Raw genomic sequence first — 18,886 nt, forward strand, 5'->3', positions numbered from 1 at the left:
TATCACAAACGCCACATTTCTACATTCGTGTTCCCCCTCACCCTGTTCTCGTCTACCCACACACAAAAAATTACTAGGGTATGTACGGGCTGCAACTCCCCCTTAAAACATCACATTTTTAATCATGACTCAATCATGATTATAACTACTATACTGAACATGCCAAAAGTGCGTCAGTTTTCCTACACATTATCACGTTCCCTTTACCCACCCTTTAGCGAGTTTATTTCTTATACCGTCTGTTATATATACGGGTTTGATAAGGAAACGCATCTCGCCATTTGGGCACTTCATTTTTCTTTGCACTATAGTCTGTGACATGTCAAACCCTTTACCTACATGCCCATTCTGCTAAAAACATATTGTTTTAACCGTCCCAAATTTTATCATTTTTCCTCATTTCTCTCGACTATTGTTTTTTTTATCATATGCAACATTGCTGGGACATATTTCGTCTGCTCCTTATTCCCCCTTCCCTTCTCACATAATTTACTGATCTAGTTTGGAAAAACAGCGAAGAAAAATCCTACCTGCAGATAAGCCAAACCCCCCCAAAATGCCTTAAACCTTACAAACACAAAAAAATGCATTATGACGTACCATCTACACGTCCAGTTAACCGGCTACAGTATCGCCAGGCCATATGGATTCAACCAGAGCTCAGCACTGCTTACTGGCCTGTGTTCTTCTTTAAAACCATGGACAGGTTTGACATGACATTTCACGCATTAAATAATTATGTCGTGGTGGCATACTGCCAAAGTTACGCACTGGAAAGCCAGAGGGCGAAGGATCGAATCCCGCCTCGCCCTCAGGTAGATGTTTTCATATTTTACACTAACGTTTTCTTACACTTATATTTGCTGTACCAAAAGTCACTCACGGCCAGCCATATGCATTTTATGACGGCAAATGTATTGATTTTCTTAAAAAGTTACACAAGCTGCCATTTCTACTAACTATATTTCTTCACTTGGCTACTGTAGAAAACGTTCTTATCAGCAAACGCCACATTTCTACATTCGTGTTACCTCACCCTGTTCTCTGTCTACCCACACACAAACAATTACTACGTATGTACTGTCTGCAACTCCCCATTAAAACATCACATTTATAATCATGACTCAATCATGATTATAACTACTAGTACTGAACATGCCAAAAGTGCGTCAGTTTTCCTACACATTATCACGTTACTTCACCCACCACTTTAGCGAGTGATTTCTTATACCATCTGTTATATATACTGTTCGATAAGGAAACTCATCTTGCTCATGGTCACATTTACTTTGCACTATAGTCTGTGATCATGTCAAACTTCACCTACATGGCCATTCTGGTAAAAACATTGTTTCAACTACTCAGTTTCATTGTTTGTTCTCATTTCTCTTGTACTATTATACTCTTGTTATTTTATAATATGCAAAGATTTCTGGGACATATGCGTCTGCTCCTTATCTCCTTCCAATTCTCACATAAGGTCACTGATCTAGTTTGGAAAAACAGCGAAGAAGAATCCTACCTGCAGATAAGCCAATCAAAATGCCTTAAACCTTACAAACACAAAAAGTGCATCTCGACGAAATAACCGAAAACGGAGCAGGACAGAAGAGTACACAAGTTGCGACCTCGGGAGCTCTAATTCTGTGAGCTTGCTGATAATTTTGTCAATCAAGGCTCGATGGCCGTCAAATCCGCGAGTACATACACTGGGCATTTTTCAGCTGCGTTTCTCATGCATTTATACTTACGCCACCGCACCCTTTGTCACAGTCACTGTTTTACATGTATAGCAAACCGAAACTGCTAAACGGTACACGCTCATCAGACTGTACAAATTCACACAAGGATAGCCATAATCCACAACCATTTCTTACAGGATCACTTCGTATTTCTCACTTTTTCATATCATTTATTTTTGCAAAGTCTTTGTTATCTCATAAAAAACACATTTTCAACATACAAAAATGGCAAGTTACTCACACATACAAGACATACACTGTCTATAACTCATTCATTCAAACTGGCAAAATCTAGGCCTGGCATTAAAAGTATTGATATCAAAATGACGCCAAGTTACTGTACTACAAACAATATAGGCTATCAAACCAAAATTAAATAAACTGTATTCCAAAGCAATGCTACCCAATACTTCCTCAATTGTTTCAAGTCACTAAATTGAATAAAATGTATGATTCATTAATTCAATTAGCCTAATTAGGATAAATCTGAAAATTGCCTTTTCAAAACCTTTCAAGTTCCAAAAAAAATAAGAGAACATAAATATCAATCTTTGCTGTATTCCGCAATGCACAATGTAAGGAAGGTTCAACTTCTCCGTAAGTTTTCATCTCTTTCCAAGAGATGAACAGCTTAAAAAAATTAGGATTCGCAATGTGAGACGTGAAGATTACTAACGTAACAGAGCTATAATAAGAGACAGTCGTGTAGCTTTTTTACTTATCACTCAGCTAGCTATAGGGAGGTCAAACCCGTTTTGATGATCTTTCAGAAAAAATATTTTCGACAGTACCGTTGAATATTATACTGTACAGTAAAAAGAGTATAACAGATAAAGGGCCTATAATGTTATTACCCTAGTATTATGTTGTATACAACAGAAGACTGTACGCCCTTTTTCGTAATACAGGTCAGGTCTTTTGGAGACCCTGGTCTTTTGGGGACCCTGGTGTCTTTGTGATCCTGTGATTGTGATGACCCAATCTTCTGAGCAAGGAAGGGAGTGCAGCGTCAAAGAAGTCAGTCTGTGGCTGAACAACAATTAGTGATGGCGAGCCACCCAGCTTGATCTTCATTGACAACCACACGCAGAGGACAGAAACATCATCTGCCGGAAAGACTGAGCTTCTCATTGTCACTACGAACTGTATCCACACAGGACATAGACATTCACACTTACATTCATTCTAAGGGTGCACCCGAGGAAAAAGACTTTCAAACAAACGCACACGGTGTGAAATAGGCCTGTTTATTATTTTCTTTTCTTTAAAAGGAGTTTATTGATGCAAACTCGTTACAGTTGTAAGTTGGTACAAACTTTGTTTTCCAATATCACGAAAGTGAACATTTTTCTATAAAGTTTACACATTGTGTCGTCTCCATTCATTTATGGTACATTATCTACTCCCATTGCTCCTTCCCAAATCTAGCTATATGGTGTACATACCCAGAAGTGTGTTACAATGCCATTAAAATAATTCTATTTTACAGAATTAATGGACCAAGACAGAGCGACTGACATGGCAACTGGGGTTGTGACCTCTCATCATGGTGTGTAGAAATAGATTTTTTCTTTTTGATTGTTTCTTTTTTACACCCAATACTTATCGTACTTACCAGAACAGAGGAAAAGTATTATATAAATCAATCAATCAGTGATGTTTGTTACCGTATTTAGCAGTTTCTTCATTTAGATTAGTTGCGTATGTTCTATTTGTACGATTGTTTAATAAATAATTGTATTAAACCTGTGTCTGTTTTGATGTTGCTAGAACGTGGGAATCTGAGAAAAATAACCTATCCAGAACTATATCCTTCAGGTTATCGTAAATTTTTTATTCATTTGATCCTTAACATCTGTAATTTTGATAATTAATTAAAGATCCAAATTGATGGTCAAATAGTCTAGATAACTAATTTATGAGACTGATTTTTAATTGTGCGGTTATATCGCTTCGTCTACATAAGTGGTGCCCAATGTGAGAATATATAAATATAATCCCAACATAAGTGGTGCCCCGTGTAAGGCAATATTGTCATATCCCCAACATTTTTCCAGAATGTGGATGCACCCCACAGTCTGCTATCAAACTCTAACTGTGCAGCGCAGGCTGTGCTGGCAGCTCCACAGGGCAGCATGTAATTGGCAGCAGCAGGGAGAGTTCAGTCAGCAGGATTTTCTGTCTCATCCAACACTATGAACCGCCTCAGTTCCACTGAACGTCTGCAGCCTAAACACGCTCATGAAATCAGCTCCTGCTACTCAACAACTGTGGAGGGAAGAGAAATTGGCAGCTGACAGCCACACTTCAAAGGGAACGTGTGCTTCTCTGCACCCTGTTTAATCAGGGTGGCTGCAGTGATGACACTGGATTATGAATTACACTGGAAATTGCCAACAGGGAGAAAAATGAAAAAATGCAGTGAAAATTATTATATAAGGAATTATGACAGTGTCACAGTCGGTCCACCTGAGGGGCGGATTGGTCTCGGCTGCGCCGGCTGGTGGAGAGAGCACACGCACCTGGGCTGCGTTACCTAATCAGCCCAGGTGCTTAAAGGTGTGCTGCTCTCCACAGTTCGGGGCCGAGACCGGGAGCTAACACAGAGAGCACAGTTATTATTTTTGTTTCGTGTTATTTTGAGCACTGGAAAGAAAGCATTCCTCAGCTGGGATGCTAGAGGAGCTGGCCGGGAAGGCGGGTCGGCTACAGAGTGGCAAACTGAAGTAACTGTCGCTCTGTTTTACTTTCTTTTGTCTTTGTTATTTTAGCTCGCTGTTTTAGTTCATTGTTTTTGCCCGGAACCCATGAGGGGGAACGGTGAAGCGGTCTGTTTATTTTATTTCGTTTTTGTGTGTGCTCTCTCTCTCTCCATGCGACAGAAATGGTGTTCCTCGGCACTACCTCATCTCTCTCCCCGGGGTGTCACATTGGCGTGGGACGGACTGCCTTCGATTTGGCACTCAATCATACAAAACTAAAATCAGGTATTCCGCATCGTTATATGTACAAAATGGCCTCTTTAAGCACTCACTCACACCTCAGTATGCAGCACAGGGGAAAGTCAGGTAAAGTAAACACAGATATACACCTTTCACTGGAGTAACTCTTTTCATTGGTAAAACTCCTCAATAGAAAATAATTCAACATAGTTATGATTAATGTAAATATTACACTGTAATTCCTCTACATGTAAAGTCTATATATGAAAAATACTTACCCTCAAAAAGTGCTCTGAGAGTCTTTCTCTGCATCTGAACCTTCGTCATCCTCTGTTTCACTCGCTGTTCCACTGCACTCCTCTTCTCTTCCACCTCCTGTAAGAGCATTCTATCTAATTTATAGTGAGAGCCTCCATGTCCTGGCATCATCTCCTCTACCCTTTCCAGCAGCTCTGTGACCTGAGTCCCATCAGCCCTGTCCCATCAGACACACTATAGTGCTGTTCACTTGGGGAGACTGGCTGGGAGACACAACCATTGAGCAGCACATTGAGACTGAAGGGAGGGCCCTCCAAGAGCTCATAGAGAAATGTGGGAACAGGTATCATGTTCTCAACAATAAGAACAGGGCTGATGGGACTCAGGTCACAGAGCTGCTGGAGAAGATAGAGGAGATGATGGCAGGGCATGGAGGCTCTCTCTCTGAAATAGATAGAATGCCCTTACAGGAGGTGGAACAATAGAGGAAGGTGGTGGAAGAACGAGTGAGACAGAGGATGATGAAGGTTCAGAATCAGAGAAAGACTCCCAGAGCACTTTTTGAGGGTAAGTTTTTCATTCATTCAGTTTACTATTAGAGGAACTACTGTGGAATATTAACATTAATCATGACTGTTGAATTATTTTCTATTGAGGTTTTTAACTAAGGAAATGTGTAACTCCAGAGAACGGTATATATCAGTTTTTTTTCTGTCTTTCCACTGTGTTGCATACTGAGGTGTGAGTGGGTGTTTTAAGAGGCCAATTTGTACATTTATATATGTGGAATACTTGATTTTATCTTGGTATGAATGAGGGGTCAAACAGAGAGGCAGTAATAATAGTTTTCAAATTATTTTTATTGCATTTAGTTCATTTTTCTCCCAGTTTGCAATGCCCAGTTTTATTCATAATCCAGTCTCATTACTGCAGCCACCCAGATTAAACAGGGCTCTGAGAAGCACACATACCTTTTGATGTGTGAGCTGTCAGCTGCCATATTCTCTCCCCTCCGCAGTTGTTGAGTAGCAGCAGCTCATTTCATGCGTGCGTTAAGGCTGCAGACACTCAGTTGCTAGTGATTGATGAGACACAGAAAATCCTGCTGACTGAACTCTCCCTGCTGCTGCCAATTACATGCTGCCCTGTGGAGCTGCCAGCACAGCCTGCGCTGCACAGTCAGGGTTTGATAGCAGACTGTGGGGTGCATCCACATAATGGAACAGTGTCTTAGCAGGATGAGTCACCCAGAAGCCCCGTAATACTTTTGCAATTGAAAACATCGTAATGCTCTTCTTGGCATAGATATTTTGTGATTATTTTTCATACTTGAGATATTCCGACCGCATTAAAGAAAGCACTACTTTGTGAAATTTCAGGTTGTAAAATGCATTGAACAGATGAAGACATTATGTTGACATGTGCAAACGTCTCATGCACAACTTTGTTCAGGAAAGTTTAAACCACATCCCTCCTGTCATATGTCCTCAGTATTAAATATCATTTCACTATTTATACTCTCCACTCCAAACTTACAGAGGGCAGCTCATCTCAGAGCTGAATGTCTGTTACACTCCTGATGAGGAGTAAATTGTTCTCTTTCTCTCTGACAGGGGAGGAGCACCGTCTCTCAGAGCTGAGGATTGTGCTGCTGGGGCGGAGACAGAGTGGGAAGAGTTCAGCAAGAAACACCATCCTGGGCAGAGAGGAGTTTGAGTCTGGAGTAAGAACTGCACAGTGTGTGAAGAGACAGGATGAAGTAGCTGGGAGACAGGTCACTGTGGTCGACACACCAGGCTGGCGGAAAAGTTATTCTGTGAAGGACACTGCAGAGCTGGATAAACAGGAGATTGTGCGCAGTGTGTCTCTGTGTCCCCCGGGACCCTGTGCTCTCTTCCTGGTCATTGATGTGAGCTCAGCATTCAGAGAGGAACACAGGAGATCAGCAGTGGAACACCTGGAGCTTCTCAGTGACAGAGTCTGGAGACACACCATAGTGCTGTTCACCTGTGGAGACTGGCTGGGAAACACAACCATTGAGCATCACATTGAGACTAAAGGGAGGGCCCTCCAAGAGCTCATAGAGAAATGTGGGAACAGGTATCATGTTCTCAACAATAAGAACAGGGCTGATGGGACTCAGGTCACAGAGCTGCTGGAGAAGATAGAGGAGATGATGGCAGGGCATGGAGGCTCTCTCTATGAAGTAGATAGAATGCTCTTACAGGAGGTGGAAGAGAAGAGGAGGGCAGTGGACGAACGAGTGAAACAGAGGATGATGAAGGTTCAGATACAGAGAAGGACTCTCAGAGAACTTTTTGAGGGTAATTTTTTTCACTAATTGAGATTACTTTTAGTTGAAATACAGTAGAATATTAACATTAATCATAACTGTGTTAAATTATTTTCTGTTGAAGTGTTTTACCAATGAATAGTGTTACCCCAGAGAAAGTTGCATATCTGCCTTTTATTTATTCCTGTCATTCCCCTGTTGTGCATACTGAGGTGTGAGTGTCTGCTAAAACAGGCCAATTTCTACAATAAAAAATGAGGAATGCTTGATTTTATTTTGGGTGAATGAAAGCCAAATAAAAGGCAGTAGTAACAGCTAAATAATCATTTTCATTGCATTTTTGTTTCTACCAGTTTGCAATGCCCAGTTTTATTCATAATCCAGTCATATTACTGCAGCCTCCCTGATTAAACAGGGTGGAGGGGCACATACTCTCTTTGAAGTGTGGCTGTCAGCTTCCAACTTTTCTCCCCTCTACAGTTGTTGAGTAGCAGGAGATAATTTCATGAGTTTGTTTACGCTGCAGACGCTCAGTTGAACTGAGACGGTTGCTAATGCTTGATGAGACGCAGACAATCCTGCTTACTGAACTCTCCCTGCTGCTGCCTATTACATGCAGCCCTGTGGAGCTGCCAGCACAGCCTGCACTGCACAGTCAGGGTTTGATAGCAGACTGGGGGTGCATCCTCACACTGGAACAGTTTCTAACAGAATGAGCCACCCAGCAACCCCATTAAACACATGCAATAGAAAATGTAGCAATGTTTTTCTGCGCTTTGAAATTTTATTATTTTAAATTCTTGATATATTCCCATCACATTATTGAAATAATTGCATTGTGAAATTTCAGACTGTAAAATGCATTGAACATATTAAGACATTACATTGGTATGTGCATAAGTTTCAAGCACAACTTTGTTCTTGAAGGTTTAACCCACATTTCACCTCTCATAAGTCTTCAGTGATAAATATCATTTAAGTATTAATATTCTCCACTCAGAACTTACAGAGAGCAGCTCATCTCAGAGCTGAATGTCTGTTACACTCCTGATGAGGAGTAAATTGTTCTCTTTCTCTCTGACAGGGGAGGAGCACCGTCTCTCAGAGCTGAGGATTGTGCTGCTGGGGGGGAGACGGAGTGGGAAGAGTTCAGCGGGAAACACCATCCTGGGCAGAGAGGAGTTTGAGTCTGGAATAAGAACTGCACAGTGTGTGAAGAGACAGGGTGAAGTAGCTGGGAGACAGGTCACTGTGGTTGACACACCAGGCTGGTGGAAGAATCATTCTGTGAAGGACACTGCAGAGCTGGATAAACAGGAGATTGTGCGCAGTGTGTCTCTGTGTTCCCCGGGACCCTGCGCTCTCTTCCTGGTCATTGATGTGGGCTCAGCATTCGAAGAGGAAAACAGGAGATCAGTGGTGGAACACCTGGAGCTTCTCAGTGAGAGAGTCTGGAGACACACTATAGTGCTGTTCACCTGGGGAGACTGTCTGGGAGACACAACCATTGAGCATTTCATTGAGGCTGAAGGGAGGGCCCTCCAAGAGCTCATAGAGAAATGTGGGAACAGGTATCATGTTCTCAACAATAAGAACAGGGCTGATGGGACTCAGGTCACAGAGCTGCTGGAGAAGATAGAGGAGAACAGGGGTGTTCCCTTTTCTGTAGAGGAGACACACAGACAGGGCTTATTTTCCACGTTAAAACAAATGTTTTTTGGACTACAAATGGACGAGCAGAAGAGGTTTGAGGAGGAATGGAGCAGAAGAGAGGAGGAGCTGATTGAGAGAATGTCAAAGATTGTGGTTGACTCAAAGAAAGAGGGATCCACACTGCCATTCAAGAGGAGAAGCAGCATGGATATTCTTCCACCTTCTTGTAAGTTTTATCTGAAGATAAACACTTTTCAGTTTATAAAAATGTCACGTTGCTTGCATATATAAAGCCCGGTCCGCACCACTTACCTCGCGTGAGCGTGACGCTCGCGGAACCTCTTGCTTTTCATTTCGGCGCCCATGTTAACATGTTGGAGCAGCCACACAGCCTAAAATCTTCTCCAATTTTGTCGTTTGCTCGTACTTTTAACAAAGTTAGACAACCGTTTCAGGTTGTTTATCATCAAAATGTGAACAATGCGTGAAATGATAGTGACTGCATTTCAGAAAAATAAATGAGTTTCCTGCATCGATTTTTCAGCTACAAATGCAATAGTTAAAATTTCTTATGCAATTATTTTTTAGCAAGCCAGCCTAGGTAACGAGTTAGAGATTTGCCCAAGTCTGTGCCTCTCACTTACTCAAAGGTCCTTAAAGCAAATGCGCTACCAGTGAGCTACTAGTGAGCTACTAGTGACCTTGCCAGAAGAGTCTTTTTTTTTTTTTTTAATGTGCAGTTCTGTATATGTCAATTTTCCATGTGAATCCGATGGTTTTATTGGCTGATGCCCAATGGGGAGACGTATTCTTTGTGGGCCTGGAGCATTTGTGATGTTATTGGCAGGAAAAAGAAGAAGCAGAAGAAGGGGGGAAAAAACCAAAATCCCCTTAGTTTTAGGCTTTATTGTGTGGACGTGTGAAGTTGTTTGTAAATGGTGTCTGTCCACATAAGTTCAGAAGGTAACCCTTAAAACCCATACCTCCCAAATATATGAACACCAGACTAAAATATTACTTTTAAAACAAAGGATGTAATAACCATCTGGACAAACATATGAACATTAAACAGATGTAATTTGGATCAATTTTTTACAGATTGCAAATTAAGTACAAATGAAAAATCCATCCATGCTGCACCAGAGAAGTGAATGTTTCACATAATGACCCGAAATTACCATATCATAAATCATAATGTGAATCAGAAAGTTCTCAAAAATATTTATGATGCCACAGTTTCAGAAAATAGCAAAAATATAACAGAATACAACGCATGTGAATCTGAGTGTAACAGAGCTTGTTGGTGGTGTTGTGTTACAGTGAGTGGAGGGACTCCAACCCCCTCAGAAGCAGGCAGCTCTGTGTGGGATTATCAATCTGCTCATGAGGTTTCCAGTAAGAAGCTGTCATGGTGGCTGAAAAAGAGTGAACCAGAGAGTTCAGCATCATCTGGATACGGAACATGGAGTTCTGTAGTGAGTGAAGCAGAGGAGCCTGACAGGGTGACTCTGGAAGAGGACAGTGTAGGTGACACGCCACACTAAACACTGCTCTACACTGCCCCATCTGGTTAGATTGCATAACTAATTTCATCATATGTTGCTTTACAAAATGTACTGTAAACAGTTTCTGGAGATCTACGGTATGTACTGCCTGTTTTCACTCCAACACTAACAAAGCACATGAAAACTTAAAGGACAGTCAGTCTCCACAAACAAGCTTGGGCAGTCCTGATGTCAATCAACAGATTGTCAGCCCCTAAAATTTTAACGTGTATATATATATATATATATATATATATATTTATTTATTTATTTTTTTTTTTTTAATTTATTTATTTTATTTTTGTGGAGAAGGAAATTGAAAAAAAGCAGAAGAGCTTTGAGGAAGAATGGAGCAGAAGAGAGGAGGAGCTGATAGAGAGGATGTTGAAGACTGTGGTTGACTCAGAGACAGAGGGATCCACGCTGCCATTCAGGAAGAGGAGAAACAGCTTTTAATTACTTCTTCCTTCTTGTGAGTTTTATTCATCATCTTTCTTTTAATGGAATTTCTCAGCAATTTCAGTTTAGCTACGAATTCATTAACAACCGCCACCATGCACATTATACAGTAAGTTATCAATGACCAAATTATAATGTATTTTCCAAGTAATTGTCCTAGTCTACATTGCAAAACCTTTTACACATTCTCAAATGGGTAACAATGCAGTCTACAAGTTAATTCTTAGCTTTTGTATGCAGGACGTTTTGTACACATCACCCAAATATTTGAACACCACACTAAAGTATTACTTTTAAAACAAAGGAAAAAATGACCATCAGACTTTTTTGTTTGATGATTTGGATCAATGTAAACTATGCTTGCATATTAAGTATGAATGAGAAACATATCCATTCTCCACAGAAGACAATGATTCACAAAATAATCTTAAATCACATTATGATCTTAAAAAATTATGCAGCAGTTGCTGAATTATAACAAATATGAATATAATGTACAGAATACAACGCATTTTAATTTGAGTGTAACAGAGCTTGTTGGTGGTGTTGTGTTACAGTGAGTGGAGGGATTCCAGCCCCCTCTGAAGCAGGCAGCTCTGTGTGGGATTATCAACCTGCTCGTAAACTTTACAGTAAGAAGGTGTCATGGTGGCTGAAAAGGAGTAAAGCAGAGAGTTCAGCATCATCTGGATACGGAACACAGAGTTCTGTAGTGAGTGAAGCAGAGGAGCCTGACAGGGTGACCCTGGAAGAGGACAGTGTAGGGGACACTCCATACTAACCACTCTATGCTGCCCTCATGTGGTAAATTTTGTGTCTACTTGTTTTACAAAATCTAGCTAATTATAAATCGACCAGCTGCCTAATATTTTTAAATGCATTTGCTTTCCATTTTTTTAATATAAAAAAGTTTCTTCATATGTCTGACTTCAGACATTTGCAAAAATGTAACCCATAGTAGTGTAGTTGCACTTTTTAACCTGTGTGATGTGATAGTATACATGACATAGACAATACTAAATTTGTGCAACATGAATGTCTTTGAACCTTGGCTATGCCCAAGTGATCAGCTGACTGACAGGGAGTCTGCTGATGGACACATTTGGTCTCTCTGGGTTCCTCTGGTTACTGCAGCATTAGTTCTCCCTGTCAGGATCCGGGGTAGGACTCAAAAGCAGACCAAGAGATCCAGTGAAAAAGAGGCGATTTATTATCACAAACAGCGTTCAGGAACAACAACAGTCTCGTAGTCGCTAAACAGGCACAGGTCGAAAAATCCGTAAATCTAAATCCAAATCCAAATCCAATCAGGCAAAGGTACAGAACAGGAGCAGAAAATCAGGTCGAGGGCACAGGCCTCGAGTCAAAAGAGTCAAAAACCCGGAAGCTAAGCAACAGAGCAGGCAGGCTAAAGACGTAGTCAACAAACAGGCAAGGATTCAAAACCAGGAAATACGGAGACACAGGATAGAAAGCTCAAACAGCAACTGAGAGAAAACAGAGGCACGATCTGGCACAGGCTAATGGGCTAACAGAAATATATAGCAACAGAAACTATATACAGAAACCAAAGCACACCCCATGCACTCGCCCACACACAAAAAGCAAACACACAAAAATAAAATAAAAATAAACGGATAAAAAATAAAATAAATAAAGAAACAGGAACACAATGGAAACTCAGGCAGACCTCCTGACACTCCCCAACGTCTCAGTTTGCACACATAGGCTACAGGAGGAGAGACACGCCTCTCTGCTCTTTCCTTCAGTTCAATGCTCCTGTGGTGAAGGTGGTATTAATTCAATATACATGCTGAAAAAAATACTTTGTATATGTCTTATTTCTGTATTATATCTGTTATATCACAATTATATCAGTTTCAGGAACAATTAGTGAACTTACCTGATAAGCACAAGGTATTCCAAGGTTTTCCCCAGGAAAATAGTGGAAGGGGAAGTGCCTCAGAGGATATGCAGTGGTGGTGTGAAGCGGTGAGCCACAGAATTCGCAGGGTGTAGCCCAGTGGTTCCCAAACTTTTTTGGTTAGGGCCCCCCTTTATTAACCGTACATTCTGTAAACCCTTAAAATGTAAGATTATGGAGGCCTGAGTCAGAGGTGTTATTGATTTCTCTCTGATGTTTTCGGAGGTGCTCATGAATTCTGTGGCGGTGCAGCGCCTCCACCTGGGGGAAACCACGGTGTTCACAGGAACACAAACCCTATCATGAATTTCCTCGATACCTTACTGAACTTTAAAGTGAGTGAATTAATCTACATATGAAATATGCACAAGACTAATGTGATCTTTCGTCGTACATTTGCAATTTAATACCTCTTTGACAGATTTTTCAGGAAAATATACCGAACTTAAAACCTATTGTACTCTGTCCATTTTATCTTGATTTGTACTGATTTGTTGATAAACCAAACTTTTTGATTTATTTGCTTTAAATAAAACTTTTACTTGTAGCGTCTGTCGATTTTTGGACAGGTTTTGTGTAGAATATTTGTAACAGGTAACGTTCCCGGTGTCTTTAGCAGCATATTGCTCTGCTGCATATCTCTGAAGCTGGTCAGTATCCAGCCATCCAAAACAACCTACCTTACACACACAACCAAATAATAAAATAATTGCATGCATATCAAATAGATACAGTTACTCTTTGAATAAAGAAAAGACATGGTTGTTTCAGTGTAATACAAAAATATATATTTTTAAGTTAGTTACTCGTACAAGTCGTTATTCAATTTTCCAGAGATATCTGTTCTATTTTGCATTTCAAGGCGTAAAATTAATTGCATAGGTTTCAGATTGAATTAATCTGCTGTTCAATTCATGTGGAAATGAAATGTGGAATGTCAAAAAAATCCATCAAATATTGTGACCACAGGTCACTTGCGATGCTAATGCTGTCATTATGGTACTGGCTGCATGCCTCACATGAGGTGGTGTTAATAGCCTTTTCAAGCCACAAACTTGAAATCCTAAATCTCCTGACCATTAGGACAGGGGTAATCCTGAAATCAATGGTTCCTTACCAAGACACCCACAGTCCATCCTTTCACTTGTGTGTCTTTTTTTCCATCAAAGAAGCACTTGATACAGAAAGGATTTTAGTGGTTTGCTTTAAATACATATAAAAAGAGGTGTTCTGTGAAATGTCTCACAGTTCTCACATACTCACTCTCAGACGTGCACATACACACACGCACACACACCTACTATTACGACAACTCCAGTTACTATTACTACAACACAAACTAAACACTCCCCCCAAATTCAATCCATGCGCACCTACATATGTGCTGTAGTATGCAGGGATCCAGCTCTCTTCATTTGTCTCGCTTGGACTTGTTTTGTTCCCTGTTTCTAACTCTACCCACCCAATGTTTTTTTTTACCTGTCTCACTTTCTCTTGCATTCTCTCATTGGCTTTCTCTTTCCCTCTGCCTCTCTCTCCTTACCTCTCTGTTTTTTGCCTTCCATCTCTATATCTCTTATCGGTCTCCCTCCTTCTCTCTTTCTTCCTCATCCACTTCTGCCCTTTAACCTCTCTCTCCCTCCCTCCCTCCCTCCCTCCCCTTGTTGCAGCGAAGTTATTGCAAAATGCAGTTTGCTTTATCTGCGTCTCATACTAGAACTAAGGTTCACAGTGTTGGCCAGTATAGGCCTATAGAGTCAGGGCTGTTTTCCTGAAGAGAAAAAGAGCCTAAGCTTATGTTTGGTTGTATGAGACCTAGCATCATGGTTTGAAAATATTAATAAAGATATTCTGATAATATTTTTGGCCCTGAATTGAAACTTTCATTTAGCCTCATCATCAACATTATGCCAGAATGTCAGAGCATTTGGGTGTGATACTCTTATACCATGCTGTCCTTTAAGCAGGTTTGTCAGGTTTTTTAATGAAACTTTGGCTAAATGAGGTTTGTATTCAAGCTTTAATACCAGCACTGAGCACAAGTTTGGGGGAGAGGGTGAAACTCAAAAACAGTGTATATTGGTGCAGAAAATTTTTTGAAAATACATTGTTTCTAATTAAAGGTATAGTTAACTCTTTATTCCAGCATGGCTGCTGTATATTAACTTCCACAGGGTTATTCGATTTGATTTGTGATTTAGTCAAGGACTTAAGAGGATTTGAATAAGTATTTTAAACACCATCTTCATTACCCTTGCAGTCTTTTGCACTAAACCCTCCTCAGAGTTTCATCTGACTTGTCGCTAAAATCATATGAAGCTTTAAACAACTGGCCTAAATCTGCACAAATGTAAGTACTTACCACACATAGTATCGGTCATGTTTGGACATGGTGGACAGGCAATAAGAAGAATAAATAGATGCATTTGAGCCCCTCCCAACACACACTAGGCCCAGCTAGCCTTATATAAATGATGATTGTTTAGGAGAAGATGTGTTGTCAAATATACTGTACTTGTGCTTCTATACTTAATATATGTCAGGATATTAAAACCACCAATAACTTTTGTCACCTTTTAAGAGAATTTATGTTTTCATTATTATTATTATTATTATTATTATATTAGTTAGTAGATGTCTGCCATTTTGGATTCTGTATTATTCTCATTTCTGCAATGTTACACCGCATTATATTGATGGTATGGCATAAGGAAGTTTTACAAAAACCTATGTTGCTTTGGAACATTCTTGCAAAGCTGCATTATGTTTATGCTTTTTTTGTGATCAAGTTTTTATTTACTTATTAATTTTTATGAGAAAGGTTGCAGGTACAAGCCCAAAAAGTTACATTCATTCACGTATAAGACAAAACAGGAGAAATGATATCTGAATGTACCTGCTGGCTGCCACTCCATATAGCATAATGTAAAAAAAATAAATAAATAATAAAAATAAATAAATAATAATAATAAACATGTAACATACACATATAGCTTATTGCACATATTTGCATATTATTGCACATTATACATAATATTATTACCTTGCAAATAAAATAAAAATAGTAATAAAAAGAAAACAAACGGCCGGTATACATATATATATATATATGCATACACACATACATACACATGCCTGTACTCATACATATACACATACCCATTATCCCCCTCCCTCTATACATCCCCTTATCCCTCCCAGATGAGTGGCAACCCCCCCCTCCTTAACTCTTCAGTCGTATCAAATCACCAACCTCTTATCCCTTCCCATAAACCCCTGTATCCCACCACCAACCACCATTGAAGAAAAAAAACAAATAAATGCATGTTTATGCTTTGTTTGCAAAGCCCCACTTCCTGATAGGTAAAGTTACAATGACATCATAGCCTGGCAAATGCAGGGAAATGTTCCCACTTACTGATTGGGTGGCTGCCAGAACTGCAACCCTGGCCATTTTAAGGCTATAGTAGAAAAATGACTGTCATGATCTTAAAAGGGTGGGTTGACACTAGGAATGTATCTTTCTCCTTCACTGATAAACATGAAGCAAGCTTAGTGAATCAGTTCACTCCCCATTCTTTCTCTGTCACAGATGAACATGAAGCAAACTTACTGAATCTATTCACCCATTCACTCCCACACTCACACCAATGGGTAATTTAGAGTCTCCAATCAGCCTACTTGCATGTTTTTTGACTATCGGAGGAAATCATAGTACCCGGAGGAAACCCACACAGACACGATGAGAACATGCAAACTCCACTCAGAAAGGCCCAAGCCAAGATCCTTGCTATGAGGCGACAGTGCCACCCTATAAGACATTTGCATTTTTCTTTTTCAAGAAGCCTACGTTCACCTACTGTGTCTGACAAATTTCAAATGAAAAGGAGAAGTCCATTTGATTTGAACAGATCTGATTAGATTTTATTTTTAACCGATTAAATCCATATTTAATATGGCAAATTCACCTTGAACCATGAAGTTTTGTGCAATTCTGTAACTATATTTTCTTCTTACAGTGAAAAAGTATGGACCCTGTAAACCACCTGCCCCTCCACCCTACACCCTGCAAGTAAGATCCTATCAACTGAAGGGATTGCAAAATCAAGTCCTAAGTACTCTAAATCCTAAACTGACTCCAGATCAGTACATACAAACATGACCATGAGACACGCCCCAAACGAGCTGGTACACGCACAGCCAGAACAGGCCAGCACAGACAGACTGCCAGTAAGGAGTGTTATTTTTTCCTCTCCGCATCAAACCCGCTCAACTGGAACCAAAATGCACTCCTCCCACAACGTCGGCAAAGCATTTAAACAAAAGAACTGGAAACTGTCATTATTTTTCAGTTGAAAGACAATCAACCTCAACTACACATCAGACAGGTAAATGGAAATTATTATTAGCCTATTTACACACGTGTGCTGTGAGTATGTGATTAAAGTAGCAAATTAACAGGACAAATATGGAGTGTCAGCAGAAATAAGGTAATGTAATTGCAGTAACTGCAAGAGACAGACAGCACAACAACATAGTTTGTGCATCAGTGAATTTTCTACACTTTCACCGAGCTATACTTTATTTATACTTATTCATTTTTTTATAAATAAATAATTGGGCAGCCCACTAGGCAGCTCTTTCATTGCAGACCTGGCAATCCAACCGCATAGGCATCACAGAACACTAATATTCAGTACCGATGTAGTGCTTTAACTTTCACTCTAAACTGTGTGAAGACCTGGAGCAGCTAATCTGGAAACGACTTCAGTATGTGTGAGAATAGGAAACAGTTCACTACCACGAGCCCACAGAACACTTACACTGAAGTCAAATAAAAAAAAACTGCAATTGTGTCAGTGAGGCAGAAATGTATCTTTCTCTTTCAACCACCGTCACACACACACACACACACATATATATATGTATGTATAATCTGGTCAACTGTTGTGAAGGGGTTTTTCTTCACCAGGGAAAGTACTCTTCTGTCATCCACCACAGTTGTTTTCCATGGTCTTCCGGGCCTTTTGGTGTTCTTGAGCTGACCAGTGCATTCTTTCTTTATAAGAATGTACCATATTGTTGACTTGGCCACACCTAATGTTATTGCTATCTCTCTGATGGGTTTTTTTCAGCCTAATGATGGCACACTTGAAATCAATTCTAGACCTTTTATGTGCTTACTTGTAAATTAAATAATGAGGGAATAACACACACCTTGCCATGGAACAGCTGATCAGCCAATTGTCCAATTACCTTTGGTCCCTTAAAAGGGAGGGACCACATATAAAAAGCACTTTAATTCCCACACCGTTCACCCGGTTTGAATGTAAATACCTTCAAATTAAAGCTGAAGGTCTGCACTTTGAGCTCATATTCATTATTTAATTTCAACTCCAATATGCTGTGGTAGACAGCTAAAATAACAATAACTTTGTCAATGTCCAAATATTTATGGACCTGACTGTCTATATATATATATATATATGTTTATATTAATACATAATGTGGAATCACACTGATAGGCCTAATAGATAAATATTCATGATGCCTAGTTTATACCTCTCAATGTTCTCACTTGCACTCAGTCTACATTATTTTATAATGTCTAAAAGCAAAAAGGAGATAAAATTTAATCAGCTATAACTGTCACAGATTGGCGGTTTTAAAAAAACCCAAGAATTCCAAAAGGGAAATACAGACTTTAATAACAAAAACAGAAAACAGAAAATCCAAAAAGAAGCTAAACGGGCACGGCAGAAACAGGTGGACAAAAACAGGCACGGGGAAACACGGGCAAACTCCTAGGCAAGACACACGTGGAAACACAAGCGAAAACACAACCAAGGATCCAGCACCTGAGTCAAGGAAGAAGGAAACTTAAATAGAACAGACACTGACGAGACACAGGAGGGCACCATGAACAATCAGGCCACAGAGAGGGAAGGGAAAACGAGATAACCAAAAAGCAATAATTGAACAATTGAAAACAATAATACAATTACACAGGGTACAAGCAGGACACAAAACAGAAGTGCCGCCATCTGGCGGCCCAACAAGGAAAGACAGAG

The 18,886-nt window shown here is 40.0% G+C and overlaps 1 protein-coding gene across 1 annotated transcript in view; it reads left to right on the forward strand.

The window, feature by feature from the left end:
• LOC135244085 (uncharacterized) overlaps window positions 1-18,886 on the forward strand; it is a 149,916-nt gene that overhangs the window by 99,095 nt on the left and 31,935 nt on the right. The window lies entirely within an intron of this gene.

Source organism: Anguilla rostrata, chromosome 17, assembly GCF_018555375.3.
Source record: "Anguilla rostrata isolate EN2019 chromosome 17, ASM1855537v3, whole genome shotgun sequence".
NCBI lineage: Eukaryota > Metazoa > Chordata > Actinopteri > Anguilliformes > Anguillidae > Anguilla > Anguilla rostrata.